Below are 23,757 nucleotides of genomic sequence, written 5' to 3'. Positions count from 1 at the left end.
AAATTTAAACTTTATGACTCAACCAAAAATGTAATATATCTACATATAAACATATATATATATATGTGTGTGTGTGTGTGTGTGTGTGTGTGTGTGTGTGTTCAACATGACAGCTGCCAAACTTTTAAGCATTAAATAAACTAACGTTGTCTGGTAAAGAATGTAGCACTATATGAGAAGTAAATCATCATGAGCAGGATTTATTATAACTACTCCTAAATTTGAGGCCTTCCGTAAGGGGGATTTATTTTCTAATTCTATTTTTCTTTCTAATATAATATATCTATTTTCTCAACTGTTTTGAAGGATGTCAAAAGAACATTGATGAGTCCTTCGCCAATATTTTTACATGTCAAATTGCTCACACTCCGTCCTGTCTCTTTCTATTCTTTTCTGTTTATAATTATGTACGTAAAGGATCGTGAATGTGAACTGAAGACATCCCTCCATTGCAACACTAACTCAGCCTCCTAAAACCAAAGAGGCAGCCTTGGATACCTGTCATTCTATAATCATAACCCCCAAATTTTCATTGCCATAACAACACCATTAGGAAATAACTCACTTTTGTTTGTTTGTTTGTTTTGTTTTTTAAGACAGGATTTCTCCATGTAGTTTTGGTTCCTGTCCTGGATCTCGCTCTGTAGACCAGGCTAGCCTCAAACTCACAGAGATCTGCCTGGCTCTGCCTCCCGAGTGCTGGGATTAAAGGCATGCACCACCACTGCCCAGTACAACTCACTCTTTAAAAAGCGTTTTACCTAAAATCTAAAACATTTTACCATTTTTATAACATTTTACCTAAAATTTAATGAAGGATCACAGAAGTCCTTTGTGTTAATTTTCTGTGATTAGAAAATATCTTCACCTTTATCACATATTTGATATTAATTAGAATAATGGGTCACATATAATGCATGTTTTTCAATGCTGTGGCTCAAGCCCAAGAAAGTCAGGAAAACACTCTGCCACTGAGCTACAGGCCCATCCAACTGATAGCTCATGTTGTCTAATATGAAACATTTTCAGCAGCATTCTTTGTAAAATTGGGTTTGTGCTTCCCAGGTTTTCTAAAGGAGAAACACATTGCCACGTCCCCCACTATGATAATCTGAATTTTCAGCTGTCAGTGTTATCTCACCTCTACCAATGTTGTATTCCTTTCTCCTCATCATCAAGTTTAAGGGCTATTATTGATATTGTCTTAATATTTATCCCCCACTAGTATGAATTTTTTGTTGTAGTTTTTGTTTTATTTTGCTTTGTGTTCTTTCACTATTTTATATTTGAGCACTGATATACATATATAAATTTAGTAGACAATGATACATGTATTAAATTTATTGGATTTTTAAAATCTGAGACACTAAAATAATTTGGTATCTTAAATTATCCTACAGAACTTTATTTTGAAATGATGAAATATTTGTTTTTGAAAACCTGAAATAGGTTGAGAGTGCTTTGATGTCTTTTGTAAACACGATTCATTTTAAAAACTAAAAAACAGAGCTTGAAGTCCTTTATTATGAGTAATAGGTAAAGAGAGACACCAAGGTAGGGTATAAAATGGAGACACTGCCATATATAGGCAGAAAGAGATAGATACCCAAAGATATCTCTCCTTTTTTAACATGCTATATTTTAGAGGCATAGTTATGATATGAATGACTATCTTCAGGAATATGAAATAATTTTGGTAATCCTGGGTGGAGAGTTACAGTTATTTTATGTAATTCTAACTGGTCAGCCAAAAAGCAAGTCCATGAAAGTATGTGTGAGAATTTACATGCACCCATAAGAGGTAGCAATCACTTGCAAATGTTTCAGAGAAACTCTCTCTGCTGAATATCTACAGACTTACTATGTTTTAAACCTTTGCTCTAAGCATTCACAAAGGCTGCCTTTTCAATTCCAAGGGATTTCTGTAGAGTTCCCTGCAATTTATCATGTGAAAGGAATTAACAAGAAAGAAAATGGAAGCACGTTCACACTTGCCAAGACGTCTCCCTTCAGATGGAGAAAAGCCCACTGAATGAATAACGTAAGAAAGATGATTTGGGTACTTCCAAAACAGAGAAATTACTTAAAGCCTCGAAGCCTGAAGCCAGCCTTCCCACTCCTGCAGAATATGAATAAGCACCCACTATACAATAGATACCAGCAGTAATTCTGTTTATTATCACCCAGGTTCAGACCTGCTAAGGGTCCTGATCTATTCACAAAACATTCTGATGAGCTAAATATTACCACATGTCTCTTATGTACATGGCAAGCTCCAAATAAACTACATTCCCCATTCTCTCAAAAAAGAAAGAAAAATGAAAAAGAAAAACACCCTTCCAAAATACAATTTTAGTCCAGTGTGAATTTGTTCATACATACTCAAAATCTTGTATATTGTTATTGCTCAGGATTAATTTGTGGTTGTCTTTTTTTTTAACTCCTATTGATATTACCATCTAGTCCCCTATTTTTATCTATATTTCAATGGCTCATACTCAACCTAGAAGATTCTCCAGTCTCCAATTTTAAATATATAATTTCCAATTGACATATCAACTGGATTGGTCCACAGATAGCCCAAACATCCCTGAACTAACTTCTATCCATGACTCTGTGTACTCAACTTGCTAAATCCAGCCAGCAGACCTTTTTCACCCCATGCAAACTTCCACAGCTCAAACAGTGACAACCAAAGAGGAGAGGGTTTTCAAAACAGAGAGAGATAGTGCAAAACCAAAGATAATTCTCTTTTTTTCACATATATTACCATGGAAATTTTAGACTCCAACCACCAAACACAGAAAAGCTTTCTTTTGTCCAATGAATGCACCTGAAGAAGTTCATATCAAGATTTATACCCTAGGAATTCAGAGTCAATCAGGGAGATTCAGAGTGATAGACAAGTATCAAGGGCAGAATGTCTCCATGTAAAGGAAATTATAGCAATTAACATCTAATATGATAAGCAGCAGTCCTCTTCTGCATGCTATAGATCAGGATGGGAGAATGGAAAATGTGTGCAGTAATGAATCATGTTCAGAACAATACAGCTAAGACACAATCAGTAGCATGCTGATGTAGACAGAAGGTGCTGTTTGCTATATGCACTGCTGATGCTAATTATCCTAGAAAAGAAAACTGTGAAGCTAGAAGCACATTTCTGTTATTGTAGCTTTTATGATACTACCTTGTTGTAAAGGTCTCCACTAAAATTACTTCTTAAAAAATTTTCTGTAGTTTTATATTGTGGCATTTAGCTCTTCTCGTGTGATGTTTTTCTGTGTTACTATTCCTTTGGGCTGTTGTTTTGAGATATTCTCCCTACACAGCTCAGGCTGGCCTCAAAATCTCCATCCTCCTTCACCAACCCTTTAAGTGATTGGATTACAGGTGTATGCCCACACACCTGTCACTTAGTATTTCTAATAAGCAAGAATTCTCATTTGTATAAAATTTCCTTTAAAACATTCCAAGTAACATCATAGGGGTCTTTCCTATAAAATAATTACCATAACATTGGAAGATATTGGAGACAAAAAAAAAACATACACAAAGCATAAATTACACCTTTATTATTTGTCATTGTTCCTCTAATTTTCCAAGGAAAAGACTCCTTCTTTGTGGTAATGCTAAGGATATGGAATATCTAGGTTTGGCACAACGCATATATCAACAGTATCCAAGCATTTGGATTAAACAGGTCAGTAAAGACATGTCCAAGTGTGAACTGAAAGCTCCTACCATTGTCAAAATAAAACACTGGACTTTGGAGCAAAGTTGTTTAAATCATTCAATGAAAAGTTTTTAGAACCACTGAGATTTAAAAGAAAAAAAAAGAAGAGTTGCAAAGAAAGAAAATGATTAAAAACCACACAAGTCAACAACCTTTGGCTCAGGTTGTTCTATTTCATATATGCATAACCATCTGCCATACTCTGAGGTAGAAAAGTACACATTTTAATCATGAAAAGCATATCCATCATCAATTGGCCCTAAACAAGTCACTCTTCACGGGACAAGCTATAAAAACATGGGTGTAGCCAGAAGTTTTCCTGTGTCCCACAGACGCTTGGTCCTAAATAAACATACAGAGGCTTATATTAATTACAAACTGTTTGGTCTATGGCTCAGGCTTATTGATAACTAGCTCTTTTATCGTAAATTAACCCATTTCTATTAATGTATGTATTGCCACGTGTCCCATGGCTTTACCTGTGTTCCATCTTTCTCCCCTGACCCCATCTTCATTCTCCCTGTATCTGTCTTGGATTTCCCACCTGGCTGTCTCTTGTCTTGCCATAGGTCAAAGCAGCTTATTAATCAATGGTAGCAACACATATTCACAGTGTACAGAAACATCATCCCACAGCACATGGATGGTTGTTCAACAAATAATGAGGAAATAGAGAAACAGTAGTTGTCTTATCTGATCAGCCATTTGATGGAGGTGAAATCCCCATCAGCGAGGTTCAAGGTCAACTTTCCTAATTATTTGAATAATAAAATAATAAAATGTGGTATTCCAAGGAGCTCTTTCAAATGATCAGGAGACACTGTCTCAGGGGTTCACAATTTGTGAGCAGCATTCAAATTTGGCAAGGAAGTCAAAGTACATCGTAAGGTCACCGATATCCTTTTCTTTTAGCCTAACAATTTTTGTTGGCTTCGGAAATAGATCCTCAGATAATGTAAACATTTTGACAGAAAATTGTTGGTGGTGACTATGGAATAAAATGATCTGAGGACAAATGTACTGTGACTTGGAACATGAGATACAATTTTCTTTGCATAGAGGCAAAATGAAGAGATGATAGGGTCCACAAACCTATTCTTCCCCGAGAATTGCATTCCGACTTTGTCTTTCTCCAGGCATCTTTCTAAAAGAAAAGCTTGACACACAGAGCCACTCCAGTGACATCGCTGCTTCGCAAGGAATCACAATTCTAGAATTTGATATTTTTCCCCTCTGCAATACTCTTTCTACCTCTAAGAGTATGAGAGAGACGTTTCTGCCTCTCTTGTGTTTTATTACAAAGTTCAGCCTAGGGAAAAATACCGAGGCAGGTCAATCTGCGTATCTTGCCTGTGTCTCCCTATGTCTATATGCTGTGCCTCATTCTCTTTTATTAAAATACATAAACAGTGCAAAACACAATGTAAACAACACAAGGATAAAATGTGGGATTAGAATCCATCTTTCTAACAACTTGACTCCCATTACTGTACCCACCTGTATTTAAAATCCCCCCCAGAAGGCCTCTACTCTCTGTGGCCTAATTAAATTCTATCCAATTTTCAAATGATACAAATGGCTTGCTCCTTTATCTATTCTCTTTCAAACATCCTTACTCTGAATTTGTCTATGTCCAGACTTGGTAGGTTTTTAAAGCTACAATCTATACAGTATTCTACATCCAAAGGCTTTCCTGATGTTCCATTTAGAAAGATTTACTTTTTGCTAAAAGACTCCAAGTAGTCTAGGAACAACCTAACAAGTTACAGGACACTGCTTCCTTGGCACTCAGTTAATCTGTGTTTATCTGTCTTTCTCATGCTGGGTCTCAGCAACTGGGGCACAAGATCAAATCGGGTTCATTGTTCTCTGTCCTCGTGTCTCAATTTAAGAGGATTCTGTGTGTAGAACATAGTGTCATTGGTTCTTGGTTATGCAATTAGAGTTTACATTCTTCACCAAATGTAATCACAAGTACAGGAAGTCTATTGCTGATGAGAGCCAAATTCACATGAATAAAATATTAAAATGGCTCTGAGAATTTTCATCAAAGAAGGAAGCAAGATATTTAACTTAAGGAAGCTAACTGACCTCTGGTTAATCTTTCAGTAAGTTTTATAAGAAAGTGTAAGTATAAGCACATATTAGAGAGTTGATGTTGGAGATAAAACAATACACAAACAACTACCATAGCATATGGGAAGGGGACCTCTAAGTTGGAATAGGGTTGGCATGGTAGTGGAGGAAGACAGGGAGATAAAATAATCAGATTGCATGGTATACAAGCATTAAAGTGTCTTGTGGGATGTCTTTCTGTATGCTATGAATAGGTGTGGTTCCCACTGGACAATAAATAAAGCAGTTTTGGCCTATGGAAAGAAAGCTTACAGCCAGGTGGGAAATCCAAGCAGAGATACAGAGAGAAGAAGGGCAGATTCAGGAGAGATGCCAACCACCGACAAGGGAGCAAAAAGATGCCAGCAGACTGGTAATGCTATGGCCATGTGGCAACCTATAGGTTAATAGGAGTGGGTTAATTTAAGATAAAAGAGATAGATAGCAAGAAGCTGAAGCCACAGGCCATACAGTTTGTAATTAATACAAGCCTATGAGTAATTATTTTATAAGCGGTTGCGGGACCTTGGGTAGGGGAGATTTGTCTAGATCTCAGGGCCAGGCAGGACCAGAGAAACTTCCATCTATAACACTGTCAAAGAACAAATTTAATAAAAGTTTTTTTTTTTTTAAATTGGAATTTGGGCTATATATTAAACTGGTTTTTTTTTTCCTGAAAAAAAAATCAACAAGCTAATTATGTTAAAATGTTATCAACAGTCCTCTGACTTGGGAGTTTAGTATTATTTCTTTGATATTAATTTGAAGTTAACTACAACTTCGAAAACATGAGGTAAGAAAGAGCCACCAGTTCTCACTGACTCGGTCTTCTGTTTCCTTTGTTTCTTTGTTTTTAAACTTGATGTTAAAATGTGTGGCATATGGTGAACAGGTTCAAAGCAAATGCATTCTTCCCCAGGTCTTTTGAATACCTTTGCATATAGAAGCAATCAAAATAAAAAACGATGTCTCACCAAGCACTGATGTGAACTTCTTGTGTCCTTTGGTATTGCTCCAGGAAGTCAACAAGGTAGGTCAAGAAACAAAGAGTTTGTGTAGACTTACTTCACCTATTAGCAGATAAAGTTTATACCAAGTCATCTGAAATTCTATAGAATAATTGGTTTTTTAACAAGAAACCAGAAAAGGGCTAGATAATGAACACTGCAAGACAACACTGTACAAAAGATAAGCGAAGGAAGACTCATATTGAAAGTCTAGACCTTTGGGTGAAAATACTGTGTAATTTATGAAAACATGAATATTTAACACAGCACTGAGAATACAATTAATTAATAGCTGATTGATTTCTCAACACCTGCTCTGAAAGCCAAAAATAATAAGAAACCTAACAATCAAGCATTTCATAATATGATACAGTTATTCGTTCTAACTCCATTAGAGTTTCTCTAGCCCAGGGCCTTTGTTCTGTGAGGATGGAAGGAGGGGTCCAATGAAAGGTACTGGCTTATGATTAATACTTTAAGCAGTTTCTAATTCAAGTCTCTTCTTGGACTAAGGCAATCAGTGAGGGATCATGAAACACCTTCCAGAATCAAGGTATTACACTGAGCTTTCATTAGCTCCTGGGCCAGAGGGACTTCTTTCCACCCTTGTTAGGTGAGGCTGAGATGGATTCTTGCTGAGTTCAGAACAGAATGTCCTCAGGTGGCATACGTGGAGTCACTGCATTACTAGGTGAAGATCCACCTCTTTGTAACAATCACTTAAGAGAGAAGGGTTCCTATATAAGGGAGAGGGGCACTAATGGAATTATTGGTTACTGTTTGAATTTATATTTGTGCATGAGACTTCTGTAGGATACAGTAAAAATTCCTGGTACTCCTTTTCTCCCCATCCCTAGGAACTCAAAGGCACAATGGTAACTGCAAAATAATAAGATTATTGTTTACATTATGCCTAAAGGATACAAACATACATTTAAAAGATCTTCTTTGTTAAGTCATAGATTCTATAACACAGGTAAGGCTATTACCTCCACTTTTAGATCATAGAGATATAGTTAACAATGTTGTGGAAGAGGTATGTAAACAGTAATAACCCATATAAGGCTAGTGAGTCAGGTGAGTTAATTCTTGTGTCCAATACTTCCTAGCTTTGTGAATTTAAAGTAATTTGATACTATGCTGCTATTGTCACACATTAAAATGTCAATAATAGAATTATAAAATTCATGCTGTTGTTATAAGGATTATGTAGAATAATACACATCACTCCAACAGCACATGGAACACAATTTTCAATAAATTCTGATTTATTGTCATTATGTATTATCCAAGATCACACCATTACTAAGTGACAGAGACAAATCAATGCTTTCTTGTGGGAGCCCTAGGTATTGTTCAAGACTCCCTTAGACTCATGAAATAAACAACTCACAAATCTCAGGAAGTTCCTAAAATTTATAAAACTCCAAAGCAGGTCTTTACTCCCAGGGTAAAGACTGCTGATGAGGGAAAATTCTCCAAGTTGCCTGTGGGTGACTCTGACCAGCTAAGCTGCCTACAAGTTGTCCAGAGAGCTTCTGGTTTATAGCTTTTGTGAGGAGATACCCACATTGAGGTGGGCTTTTAGGTGATGTAGTTGCCTTTCTGTCATTGATATCCTGGAAATAAACCCTCACTCATACTTGGGCAAGCTGCCCAGTAAACACATTCATTTGCAAACTTGGACTTTGGTAAAATAATTTAGCTCAGCATGAATATTTTTATCTGGCATAAGCAGAGGTTGCTTTATATGCTCCCAGGAGAAGTTAAACAGTACTATATCTGATCCACTATGCTTTACCCCTCAATTCTCCATTGTTACATGTAAGCCACTTTAAAAATCTATTAATTCTCTCAGCTCCTTATGTCAGGAAACTAAACATTTACATGTACATATTCACCCACTGATGCAATATGGATAAAGGGTATAGATTTATAAATCTGCTATTTTTATTTAGATTTATGCAAAATTACAATATTTTATGATGAACTTTCACATACTCCTCACTCACGTTCTGCAAGTAGAATTAGCTGACTAAATGTGCATTCTCCTACAATGACTGGCAAGGACATAGCATCCTTTCTATGTGATTTGTGCCTAGGATGAATTCCCTAAGTACAATAATAATGAGGAAACAATCAGGTTAATCCACTCTGAGGGACCCAGCACAAAACAACTGGGCAGTACTTTTAAAAAGTTACAAGTGATGAAAATCCCAGAAATACAGAGGAGCTGTTCCAGAATGAAGGAGACTAATGAGCCATGAAAAGAGATGCAATGTGTGTTCCTGACTTGGGCTCTGCACTGGAACTAGGTCGCCAGACAATGTGTAGAATAGAATAGATTGTCTCATTACTTTCTCTTTCTGGATGCTAATTCAGTTCAGGGAGAGGTAAATTACAGCAGTGTGATTTTCCTGATTAGATTACTCCTTGCTAGCTATTTAAATATTTATAATACATAGGAGATGAAATGTGGGGATTTCTTTCACTTAGGTAGTTAGGATATGAAGTGAATCCATGCTATATATGGTAGAGATAGCAGAGTTTTTACTGGAGACAAAAGTGGTCTGTACTTGGTGAGAAAGCATCAGTTATATAGTCTGCCCCAGAGTTTTCAGGCCAGTGTGCTTTCTGGCACATCCAATTACAGAAAAGATTCAGACCTTAAAATAAGTCCATTCATTTTTCTACCACTGTTTTAATAAATTTTTAAAAATTGGTTGGCTTCAGACTGTACACATTTATTCATTGTCAGTTCTGAAGGTCAAATGTCCCTGATCAGTTCAATGGGTTCACATCAAGGTTGTCACCACTTTCCTCCCTCCAAAGACCCTAGGGAATATCTTTTGCCTGGTATTTTCCAGATTCTAAAGCCATGTTCCTTGCATGCCTTGGTTCAAGGCAAAATCTTCCTCCATCCCTAGAGGCAGGCAGATGCTTCTTATCTTCACATTTTAATGGTGAGGATCACTTCACCTTCCTGTCATTGGTCACCATATAGGCTTCTCCCTCTCACTGTGTTTATGTTTAGGGATGGCATCAATTCAGGACAACTACCTTATCTCAGCATCATTGGTTGAAAGAAAACACATTGCCACATAAATATTTACAGGATCCATGGGCTAGAACACAAAGGGGTGTGTGTGTGTGTGTGTGTGTGTGAGAGAGAGAGAGAGAGAGAGAGAGAGAGAGAGAGAGAGAGAGAGAGAGAGAGAGAGAGAGAGAGGTGATCATTGTCCAGACTACCACAGATATAGAAAGACACGTATACTTTTACTAGGCTTAAATATGTTTCCATATATCCAAGTAAACACTGATTCTCTACTCAATGGAACTGAAATGAATAGTTGGAAGCAATTAATTCTAAATCATTTCCTAGCAAGAAAATTACTATGAAAGTGTGTATCTAACATATTTTCTGAGATTCTCCCAATTGTACATGTTCCCAGGGAGAGCATCTGTGAGAACACAAGCACGTTAAATATCCACTGTGGCAGGCTGAATATATGTCCATACAGATCCCTGGTTCTGAATCCTTAAAGCCTAAGAATGTTACCTTCTATGACAAAAGCTACTTCATATATATTATTAAGAAACTCACAGTGGAAAGATGATCTTGGAGCTGGGGCAGGGGGCTGCTACCACCATGCATGCCACAAGAAAAAGAAGGCAGAAGAAAATCTAACACAGAACGAGAAGAGCAACAAGGCAGGAACAACTCGTGCATAAGACCACAGTCAAGGGAATATGACAGACACCCAAAGCTAGAGTTAGCAACAGGAGAGGGATTCTCCCCAGGAGGGGCTCAGGAGAGCATAGCCATGTTGATACCCTGCTTAACTGTATAAGGCTCGGTTTGGATTTTTAACCATGACATCCCAAGGATAATAAATGTGTGTTGTTTCTAGCCATGCAGCGTGTGGCAATTTATTAAAGCAACAAGAGAAAAAAATCAATATATACAATAACTTGATCAGTACCTGACTCACAGTAGGAAATTGAAAAATGTTTGGTAAATACTAGAAGGGAAAAAAGAAGGAAGTAGGGGTTAAGAAAGAAGGAATCAATGATAAAACCATTATATAAAAAGTTTCCCTACTTAATAGACTAGGGGTATTAATGACTTCTTCAAGGAGAAAACAAGATTTTATTGTTTATTATTTTAGTTCTTAATCTCTTTCCAAGAAAACAATGTTTTATTGTTATTATTTTAGTTGTTTGTTAATCTTTTCCCAAGTCTTTGGTGGCATGTGTTTAAGTCTACATCTGGGCTTGATGGAGGACATGATGCCTCTCACCTTGGCAAGACATTTGAACTTGAGTTATAAGGGGATACAAGAGGAGGCTCTGGTAACAGGTGGATGGGCCCTTTCCAGAAGTAATGCTTGTAGGCCTGCTTCAGTAACTGGAAGGGGAAGGGGTTCCCGAAGTGAAGTTGTCTCCCTTCACTGACTTAAAAGGCCTACTCATTTTTGTCTGAAAGTTTAGCTAAGAACTACATCACCACAGACAATGTCATTTTTAGGACATTTCAAATCACTTTATTTTATTATGTATATGTGTGTCGTGTGAGTATATGTGCATGTAGGTGTGATTTTCTGCAGAGGCCAGAGAGTGCTTTAAAGCTGGAGTTATAGGGGTCATGAACCACCCAGTATGAATGCTGGGAACTGACTCAGGTCTTCTGCAAGCATAGCAAGCCCCTTTAGCTACTGAGCAATCTTTCTTGTTCCAACAATGTCACTTTTAACATATTCTTTTATCTGTTAGTTTCGAGAACACAGTTATTATTTGGGATATCTGTGGATTCAGACATACTGTCTACTGATCTGCATCATACTCCTTAATTTGTAGTCCTTAGAGGGAAATCTGTGCATGGCCCAGAAAGAGTAAGTCCCAAGCAGTATGTTTTCCTTTACTAGGTAGCTCACTCAAGTGTCAAATTAAATAAATGTGAAGATGGAAAAATTGAAGCAATTAAACTCTTATGCCATAGACCTTTTCCTCTTTAGGTCTTCTGCTGGGATTCAATTAAAATAAAGAATTTTTTTCCTTGCATGAAATTACCACTGACTTATTGAGTTTGACAATACTCAACAATGCTTTGATGTTTGTCCAAGTGAAAGAATTCGCTACTCTGTCATAGAGATAAATGAGGCAAATTCATCAAGGACCCAACCCAGTAAGAATATTGATGGAGTTCTGCTTGAGTGCATAAACCCTTCAGTGATGAGTGGCTTGCCAGATACCCAATGTGAGATCTCATTATTGTTCATAAAAATAGAACTGAAAGAGTGCATCTGGAGTCCCCGTTCTGTGCGTTTCTCAATTATTTTCCAGGTTGTGCTACATTTTTCATTGCAAATTATATTAAGTCACAGATGAAATGAGCAAGGGTTCAAACCAATAAGTAAATATACTGTTGGGTTGAATCCAACTTTATTATTTGTACTTTTTAACCCAAATACTAGACATCAGTTTAAAATGAATAAAGGATCGTAGGCATACATATATTCCTCAGACTCTAAAGAAAATGGTGTGTGTGTGTGTGTGTGTGTGTGTGTGTGTGTGTGTGTGTATACCCCATACATGTATCTCCTATGAATGCCAGAATCTATACCTATGAAGTCTCACTACCATGACTGCCTGAACATGAGCTGAACAAGGACAACAAGAGACATGCTGGGTAGACACATGAAATCCAAGGACGCATCAACCTTACACAAAGAACTACCAGCTACTAAAGAAAGCTAAGAGAAATAGTCTTCCCCAGGATAGAGCACACCAGTTACCAAATGATCAGGCATGGAAACATACATACAAGGAACATCATACAGACTGACCATGTTGTATTTAGGAATATTTATGTTTATACTCATACATCTATGCATGTAACAATATTTAAAAGAAAAAGAGACAGTGAATTTGAAGGAGAGTAAGGAGGAGAATTGTGAGAGAATTTAGAGTAAGGAAAGGGAAAATGATGTAATTATATTATCATCTCAAAAAATTAAAGAAATAATCAAAAGAACCCATTTACTCTTTCTAAGTTCATGCATTTAGCTCACTCTGTGTTGACATTCTTCCTCCCCCTGTCATGTGTATTACCACCATTTTAAGTAAAGAAAACCAACATCTTCCTTACCTCAGCTCATGCTTGATATACCAACGTATTTCTTATACATGTAAAAATATGAAAACATGTTTGAATGGTGACATAAAAATTAAGATATGTATACAGATTTTGGTTCAAAGCTGTTAACAATTCTTTGCAGTAAACAGGTAAAAACCCTACTCCATTCTTTCTACTAGCTCTATCCCAGGGTAATTTTGTGATATAACTTTTATGACCAATTTATCACTGAAAAATATTTTCTATCTTTGTTCTTTATGAAAAACATTGCAAGAAAGCCCTTTGAATACAGATCTTTAGTTTCTGTTTAACATACACATCTAGAAGCAGATATATTGCTGGAGAAAGGAACTGAGAGTTTTACTTCTTGATCTGTAGGCAGCAGGAGGAGACGGTGTGCCACTCTGGGCATAGCTTGAGCATGTAAGATCTCAAAGTCCACCCCCCAGTGACATACGTCCTCTAACAAGGCCACACCTACTCCAAGGCCACACCTCCCTAATAGTGCCATTCCATATGAACCAAGCACTCAAACACATGAGTCTGTGGGAGCCATACCTATTCAAACCACCACAGATGGGATTCCAGGAATCTACATGTTTAATAGTTTAATTACAGAGATGAGATAGACATGTGGATGGGTCAAGAGACTGTTTAGAGGACATAGGTACAGTTGGGAGCACTTAAGACCAGGTGTTTCAATCGCATTCTTGTTTCAAAGCGATTTATTCTTCCTGCATATCATTAAACAATTGCAATGATTCCTCTTTATTTGTGTATATGTGCAGAGGAAAGATAACTTGATTAACTACTTGGTCACGATTTTCCACCCAGCAACTCAATTTGCCAGAGCCCCTTTGCCGTTTTTTGTTTGTTTTTCTTTTACAGTTGATTCTCCCAGGATGACCAGTGTCAGTGCTGGTCCTGAGCGGAGCCAGCCTAACTCATGAATCCTCAGTGTTCTTTTCTTCTTAGAATACTTGAACTTTTCTCCTGTATATGGAGAAGTGACATGTGGCATTCACTACATCTGGAATCTAATTCCTGGTGCTTGTGCCTCAGCCTAAAGTAGAATTTGCCATGATAACATAAGCATTACCACAGGTTCTCCCATGCCTCCTCTATTTGATTTAATGGAGCTGAGAAACACAAGGTTTCTAGATTCTCAAGATGGCTCTCAGTGTGAATGCAGTTTATTTTAAATCACACCTTGATGAGCTCTGTGAAATTTCTCTGAAGACAGAGCTGAAACACCATCTCATCAATAAAATTCTATTTCTGAAAATCCATTTATTTTGAAACCCTGCCTTTATGCAAGAGATAAAATGAGTATCTTGAAAATTGTCACAAGCTTCAACTTCAAACCGTGCTGAATTATCTCCCTATTCAGCAAAGACTGCTAGCCAAGGGACCAAACATTTTTCCAGTCCGATCTAGTCATGGAATTAACTTGGAACTTTTGAGTTCTCCAAATCTCACTTCCATTTTTCTGTCTCATCTATTGATTTCTAGGGAGAAGACTCTGCTGGGTTTTTCTCTAGCCCCTTCACTCTTCTCACTTCCTTTGAATACTAACAGCCTATGCTTCTTTAGATTCAATACCAGGGGTTTCTAAGCACAGGGTGGATGACAGCATTTCATTCTTTACAGTTTAGAGACATTTGGATCCAGAACCAGACCTCGGGCACACCTGGCTGCATTTCTAGTTTGACTGACGTACCTATGGATCATCGTGATTTCTAGATGTGACCCCAAAATGCATAAACAATGGAAGCACAGAGAGCTGTCAACTTTCAAACTGGTATCTCTGCATCATCTCAGTAATCCTCAATCTGAAACCCTTTATGAAGTACTTCAGGGGATATGGAAAACTGAAGACTATTCTCCTCATGAAGACCTCTGCATAAGGAAAGCGAGCTGCTGCATATGTAGTGGGTACAGAAGGAGAGATAAAGTACCATTCAGAAGGAAATCTACTTGGGAACTTTAAAGGATCAGTACCTGGGATCCTCTGTCAGGAGGTAGGGGAGGAGCAGGTCTCAGAAGATCACCAGCCATGATTCTGTGTGAGGAAAAAAAAAAGTAATTAAACACCTGCCATGCTCCGGGATTGAAGCTGGCTCATAATGATGCTAATCAAATGGCAACTTCTCAGAACACTATTTGCTTTATTTGCCACCACCATTCCACCATCAGGACCATCATCCCTCCTCAGTTGAATTTGGGACAACGTTGAATGTGTTTAAATCATTATACCAGAATGTATTGTCTCTAAGACAGGAAAAGAGGCAGAAAAGCAATTCCAGCTGCCATATGCTTGTGGAGAATCTCTGGGGTGGAAAATTCTGTTTCTTTTCTGCATTCACTCCCTGATGAATGATAACATCAGTGTTCCAGTATGGACTCTATGTTTTAAAAAGGGCAAAATCCTTCACTTAATGTCAAGTTAGGTGCCATGATCAACAAAAATTCCCTTTGTGTATTTGTAACTTTTATATTAATGAACATCTAATTTGCAAAATAATCATAAAAACTCTTAATGAGTGTTTACCATATGTCATGTGCTACACTGGAGAAATTTTAAACGCCTCTCAATCATTTCTAAGAACAACTATCTCAACAAGTAATACATGTCCAACTTTTCTCTTACTACTGCCTTACACCCCACTCATGCACTTAATGCACCAATGAAGCAACTTTGAAAGTAGAATCCTGCACAAGACATCAAAATATTAAAATAATAAGCATTTTATAACTCCCAGGACTTCTAATTTCTAGGCCCTAAAACATAAAAAGTGGAATTACGGGGCCCAGAAAGGAATACTGTTTTTCACAAGGTACTATAGTATCAAATGAAATAGTTTAAATAAGAATATAAGACAATAGTTATAGGCTGCAAAGATGTCAGTAAAGGGCATTTCTTCATTTTCAAGGAGAGCCCACTTAGTTCCCAGAACACACCTCTGGTGGTTCAGAACCTCTCAATAACTCCAGGTCTAGAGGACCGGATGCCCTCTTCTGGACTCCATTAGCCCTGCCATTCATGTGCACATACCCACACACAGCATACATGTATACATGCAATTAACAATAAAATTAAAGTGTTTTTAAAAAACCAAAAGATTAACAGTTAATAAATAATTCTACAAATTATATTTAGTAATGATACTTATCAATTATATTTCATCTAATTCTAATTAACATGACTATCTTTAGGTCAACATAGTTATTTGACTACTTGGAACCAATAAGAAAGTTAACTAAGGTGGTGAATGTCTGCACTCGCAGCAGTCAGGAGAATGAGAAAGGGGAATCTGTGTTTTGCAAGATAAATCTGGGCTACATAGTAAGTGCACTTTTATTCTAAGTTACAAAGCAGTATCTTCTGTCACGGAAAATCAAGTGAATGAACATCAACAAAAAAAAGAATAAAGAATTCTTTTCTTGTAACAAAAATGTATTGCTCTATGTTGAGAAAGGAAGAGAGTGGTTCATGCACAAGAGGGTGCTACATGCGTTTTCAAAGAAGTGTTCATATGGTTTTAAAACTGTATCTGGAAACAAGATGCTACGTGATTTGCTAACATGTTATAAATCACCATCCTGGTGACTGGCATAAAATAACAGGCTAAAATGACAGCATGAACATAATGAAATCATCTCAATGAAGCTTCATAAAGGAAAAAGGTAGACTCTGTGAAGTTTTAGACATGAAAGAATAGATTTAGCAGCATTCAATATTTAAAAACAAAAAGACCAACGCACAAGCAATAGGTAGTGAAAATGAAGCACTGTGAAGACCCCAAGAGGAAAAAGCAAAGGCGTGCCAAGGGAGGGAGAGGACAGAAAGGGATTAAAACAATAGTCAAAAACCATCAACATTTGGTAAGAATTAGAAGACTATACAACAAGGAAATCCAATGAACTAAACTGAAGCAGCATGCAACCAGACCCTTACAAATCATATTCCAATGAACAAAAAACACGTATGAGAATAAAACTCGGAAAATCAGCTATTTCTGTACAGAGAAACAAAGAGGATGATGGAAAAACTGGTCAGCAAGAGATGCTGATAAAAGTTGTGTTGTTTTAAGAAACATGCCATTTTAAGAAACGTGTCATTTTAAGAAACGTGTCATTTTAAGAAACATGGGATCTCATGCCATTTCAAATGCTTACTGTTGCTTCAAAGTTTCATCCTTTTAGCATTAACATACTTCATGCATTTCCATCTCTTAGTATTTACAGAGAATAGTACACATTTGTTTTTAAGTTTGAGGATTATTTAACTACAGGCATTTCCAAGCTCTGTGACAGCACAGCATACATCTGTAATTGTCTGTCTTCCCAGTTTGTGTGCCCTTTATCTTTGGGAAATTTTCTATGCAATGTCTCTTAATATTACTTTTTCCAAAGTCTACTTTATTCTGTAACAATAAGCACTTCCACTATCTCATTTCTTGGTACTGATTATCCCTTTATAGTGTTTACTTTTAGACCATCCACAATGTTTCTCTGAAATTGCCTTTTCATGTACCAGCCTGTTACATGTTGCTTTTATGTCCTGCTTGGCAGGATATCTCCTTTGGCAGACTATCTTTTAATTGCCATGTTTAGAATATCTCATGGCATTGATATTGTTTGATTTATAAGGACAATAATTTTCTCAATGAAAACACGAGAATCTATTTTAACTGACAAATGAAATTTTACTGAAATTAATGGGACACTACTAACAGTGCATAAGTCAAGATGTTGCTCCAAAATGAAGAGGAACTAAGGACATATCCTGAGAAAGTGTCTATCCTCAAGGCAAATTTTGCAATAAACTAGCTCTAATTATTGGAAAATGCTATCAGCCCAGGAGATCAGGATCCACAATAAATGTGTGCTCACTGTGATATACATTTCTTCTAACAGAGGAAGCATTCAGGGGGCTGAGGCAAGCGGGTTGCCATAGTTGGAGGGGAACCTGTACTGCAATTATGAACCTGCTTCAAAAAACAAACAAACACAAAGATGTATTTCTGACTTGAAATTTTCTGTAAGATCATTGACATTTAAAAGGCAGTAATAGCAACCCTCCAATGTAGACTTTACAGCACAGGGGGTATCTCAAACCTTAGACAATATAGCTCAAAAATCAGAGGCAGCTTTGAAAGCACATTAGTGGAAAACTTATACAATACCATTTGAAATAAAATTCAAACTGAAGGGAGATTTACTTGAACTTATAGAACCCAGAACAATGACATGAAATGTTGCAATTCTGAAAAGTCACAATAGAGATAAAGTATAATCTTTAAAATGACAAAGTCATTATTTTATCAGGAAAAAGAAAGATGGAACAAACAGTAAGTAAAAAGCATGGTTATCATTATAAATCAAATAATACCAATGCCATGAGATATTATTCTAAACATAGCAATTAAAAGATAGTCTGCCATAGGCTATATACTGCCAAGCAGGACACAAAAGCAAAATATAACAGACTGGCTACATAAAAGGCAATTTCAGAGAAACATTGTGGATGGTTGAAAAGTAAACACTATAAAGGGATAATCAGTACCAAGAAATGAGATTGCTGAAATGCTTATCATTACAGAATAAAGGAGACTTTGGAAAAAAATAATATTAAAAGACATTGTGTAGAAAATTTCCCAAAGATAAAGAGGACACAGACTGGGAAGATAGACAATTACAGATGTATGCTGTGCTGTCACAGAGCTTGGAAATGCCTATAGTTAATGATTGTCAAACTTAAAAGCAAATGTATACTATTCTCTATAAATACTAAAAGACAGAAATACAGGAAATATGTTGTTTAATGATAAAATGATGAAAGTTAGAAGCAACAGTAAGCAACATATTTCTTAAAATGACACAACTTTCTCTTAGACACACCATCTCAGAGAAAACCAAGGAAAGAATGAGAATCTATTGTTGACTAGTGAAATTGTTTCAAAATTAATGGGACACAACTAACAGTACACAGATGTTAATTACTATTTTAAGTTTTGTATTGGAAAAGAAAATGTTCTGATATCTACAGCCTCCGCTTTAATCTTCAGAAATAAGAAACAATGAAGGTATTCATGACCTTGGAGAAAGTAAAAATTTCTTGGCACACAAGATATACAGACCATAGGAATAAATTAGTAATCATACTATACTGTAAAGAAAACCTTCTAAGCTCTGGGTGAAACTGATAAACAATGATGAGAATGAGAGTCAAACCTGAGTGTAAGTCCAATCCCAGCCTGGCATACACAGGCACACAACACACACACACACACACACACACACACACACACACACACACACACTCACACACACACACTGAGGCACTGCCTCAACAAAGGGATGGACAGAGGAGGGAAAAGAAGGGAGTGAGTCAGAGAGAAAGGGGTGAGGGAGTGAGGGAGGAAGGGAGGGAGGGAGGGAGGGAGAGAAAGAAGAAGAAAGGGACTGAGAAACTCCAAAAAGAATGAAAATGCAAAATTGGTGACAAGTATTGTACATATTTTGACATTTGAAACATTAGTGGATATGTGAACATAGAATAAAGATGAGTGTTTTTAAAATGTACAACCTCATGACAGGATGCTCAATTTAAAAATTAAGAAGAGCAAAACTATTCTTCATCAAAGTAGTTGGATCCAAGAAGCTTAGTAAGACTCTCTCCATAATTAATCATCAAAGAAATGCAAGCAAAAGCACAATGAGGTAAATAACGTATCTCCCCCAAGAAAACTCAGATCATAGATTCAATCAAGCAATGATATATAAATGCATACACTATGGATGATAGACAAAAACTAAAGGAAAACTAAATTAATTTAATGGGTGATTAGACAATTTGTGCTACAGACATTTAGGGGAAAGTGACTCTGCAAGAGAAAACACGAAGAGATTGATTTCTAAGCCACTGCAAAGACAAATGTCTAATCCACCACATCAAGTGAAAGGATCAAGATGCCAGAATGATTCTATACATATGAAGTCTTGGAAAACAAAGCAAATCAGATGTTATCTCTCAAGACGTGGCCAGAGACACAAAGGGAATGATTGAGGAGGCAGAAGTACCTTCCGTCTTGAATAGGCAATGGTTACATGACTTTGGAAATCACACTGAAATGTTCACTTAAGCAGAAAATGATGTTTTTGTAATTTACAGTTCAGTGTGGTTGATTGAAAACACATTTAATGTCGGAATCCTCTTGCTCTGTCTAAGCACAGAATCTAGGTCTTTTCTGATTTCATGGAACACGATGCCTTTCAATTGTTCATAGCAGAGAGAAAGAATCTTCTGCCCTTTCTTCTGTCCTGGCTAAATGTTCGCTCTTCAGTGTGATTTACACTGAATAGAAACTGCTGTGAGTTTCTGTCCATCACACTCCCACGTGAGGATGTTTTTGTTTTCTTGTGATTTGAATACTTGTGTTATAACCCACTATTTCAAAACTTTCTATTACTTTAAAAATTATAGGAAAATATAAATACAGAAGTCAAGATTTGGTTCAAAACTGTCCATTTAATACAGCTGAAGTTTTTCTGTGCTCACCCAGCACCAAGGTCCCACAGCCACTTATAAAATTCCTGTGTCCTGCCTGGTCCTATAACCACTCAGACCCAAGTAAACACACAGAGGTTGATATTAATTAAAACTGTTCGGCTTTTATCTCAGGCATACCATTGGCTGTCTCCTACACTTAAACTCAGCCCATTTCTGTTAATCTATAAATTGCCACGTTTTCCATGGCTTTACCTGTGTGTCATTACATGCTGCTCCCTGGACTGTGGGCTGGCATCGCCTGACTCAGCCTTCCCCATCCCTTGCTATAATTCTCCTCTCTGCTTGCCCCACCTATACTTCCTGTCTGGCTACTGGCCAATCAGCATTTTATTTATCAACCAATCAGAGCAACACATATTCACAGCATACAGAAAGACATCCACAGCAGCTTAAAAACAGATAAACTTAAATTCTTTCTTGTCTTGCTTGTTTTTTGTTTTTGAGACAGGGTCTCATATTGCCCTGTAGTATATCGAGGCTTGAAATCCGGGTACATGAACATGACCTTGAACCCATGATCTTCCTACTTTTTTCTCACAAGTGCTAGGATTACAGGCATGTACTTCTACACCCAGCTTAGCATTTTTCTTTATGGATGCATGTGTCATGTATTTTCTTGAAAGCAGAGGTCAGAGGTAGTTTTCTGAGTGCTCACTTGTTTTTTTTTTTTTAAGTTTGTAGTTTCAAGATCTCTTTATTTCCAATACTGCACACACACCCTGAAGGGAGAGTTACATGAATGAACAAAGAGCACACAGGATGAGATATTCCATGCCATTTGTCACAACTACTCAAGGAATATTCTGTTTTCATCTGCTTGATACTACAATAGGTTACAAAAGTAACCTTGAATGCCACTAGTCTGCAAGCTTCTTCACAGTGTGACCTTGTATCTCCTTCATAGAGAGGAGTTTAGTTCTTTACTCCTTCAATCTGGGTTTCTCCTCAGGGCATGTGTTCCCTAATGGGATAGAAATAGATACAATCATAGAATGAAACAGGAGCCCCAGGAACTAGAGAGACGACTCAATCACTAAAGTCAGTGCTTGCCCTGCAATCATTAGAAGCTGGATTTTGACCCCTAGAAATCATAGAAAAGAAAATCTGGGAGTAGAATCACATGTTTATCATCCCAGTACTGGGGAAACAGGGACAGGCAAATCTGTGGTGCTTACTGACCAGCCAGCCTAGCCTGTGAGCTGAGCTCTAGGCTGGTTGAGAAACCTTTACTCAAAACACAAGTTAGTTGACACCCAAGGAACGATATTGGCCTTCCTATACATGCACACATTACTCTTGAACACACATGAGAAGGGAGGGAGAGCGGGGGGGGGGAGAGAGAGAGAGAGAGAGAGAGAGAGAGAGAGAGAGAGAGAGAGAGAAGAGAGAGAGAGAAAGAGAGAGAGAGAAAGCAACTCAAGTCGCCTCAGCCTTGTGACACCATGCCCTCTCTTGATGACTGTATGAACAAGTGAGAAAGTTTTGAGCTGGTCTTTCAGAAAACAGGAGAGTTGTACCATCATGCTCTTCTGGCCATCATCTTGGTGTGAACATGGCATGTGCATATGGCCGTGGTCCATTATCCCTGAGGTAGCCCAGGGCATGAGCACTATCCAGCCAAGGGACAAACCACAATCTGAATAAAAGTTTGATGTATGAAGCTACGAGATAGGTGCAAAAGCCAATTTATATAAACGGAAACCCAATCCCAAATGGCTGTGTAGTTCAAATTCAAAACTTAAATAAAAATCATTCTTTATTTTTTTTTTCTTAAAAAAAAGCTGTCTATCCATGGTATCTAGATGTCCATACTGAAAATGGAGTGACAGATCAAAACCATTGCTCTATAACATGGAATAACCCAAACATAAGCATGGTCAGCAGTCTGTTCTATATACCACCAGGTAAACTAAGGTAGGCTGGGCCTCATCACCATAGCAAGAATTTGGAATACCAAAAAGGACATGGCAAGATAAAGATCCCAAAAGATCATTACAACAAACTATCAAAGTGTGGCATGCCCTTTGGGGTATTTGAATTCTGCTGTGGGGGAGAACAAACAACTATATCTTGTCTTAAAAATGGAAGAGAAAAATTAAGATTCCACTTCAAATTACACAATCTCATTAGGGAAATTAGAGGCAGGGCAGTGATACAGAAACCAGAGGGAGAAACTGGAGTGGTCTGAAATCTAGGGATGGCAGAGCAAACCTTGAAAGAAGTCATTCCCAGTAAGAGTGGGACTAAGATAAAACTTTTCTAGTCGGTGACTATATGTGGTCATCACATCCATGCTGCAATTACCTGGAACATCAGTGGTTTTTCTTGTCATTCTGCCTCTATCTAAGAAAGCACTTCCTTTGTGGTAACCCTCCCCCATCTCTCACTATAGAATGCCCTAGTCTTATATTTTATATGGCTTCATTCCTGCTAAGCTTTACTACATAATAAAGGGAAGCTGTACAATTTAAAGGGTTGACTTGAAGTACTTACACACTCAGATTGGAAGCCCTAAATCACTTGGCCTTTCCTATTGCCTGCTCAGTTGTGTTATGATCAAGTTTTGGGGGCAATGTCTCAGAACACTAACTCTTATCCCTCTCAATTCATAAAAGTGGAAAACAGAAAAGGGATGGAAAGGGGCCAGAGAAAAATGGAAGCAACAGAAAGAACCAAAAAGTTGGCATTATTTAATCACATAAAGGAATAATAGGGCTATTTGTAAGTCTTTAAATAAACAAAAAAAATCATGTAATTAGCACCAACCACCCAATTAGTATAGCACATAGTGCAATATTCTAGAAGAGTAATTAAGAAACACATTAAATATCAAGAGCCTATTTAAAATAATTTTGACATTCTTTCATTCTTTTTCATTAATTCAAAGTTGTTCTAAGACAATTGCACACACATACACAATGCATTATTTTTGCTCCCCTGCCCTATCTCATCTCTATATTATCCCTGTCCATCATCCCATCCCACAGTGTCCAACAGTGAGCTCACCAGTAGATACACACCTGAAGACAAGGATTCCCTTTCTCCCATCCATTGTTCTTTTTACTCCTATCTCTTCCCCATCACACTTTCACATACAGGCACATATCACACTTGTACATTTAGCACTTTACAAAAAGGCAAAACTGAGAATGAGACTTAGGACTGTAATTGAGAATGTGTGAATCTG

This window comes from Peromyscus eremicus, chromosome 22, assembly GCF_949786415.1.
Source record: "Peromyscus eremicus chromosome 22, PerEre_H2_v1, whole genome shotgun sequence".
NCBI classification, from domain to species: domain Eukaryota; kingdom Metazoa; phylum Chordata; class Mammalia; order Rodentia; family Cricetidae; genus Peromyscus; species Peromyscus eremicus.
Note: the sequence above shows the minus strand (reverse complement) of the source record.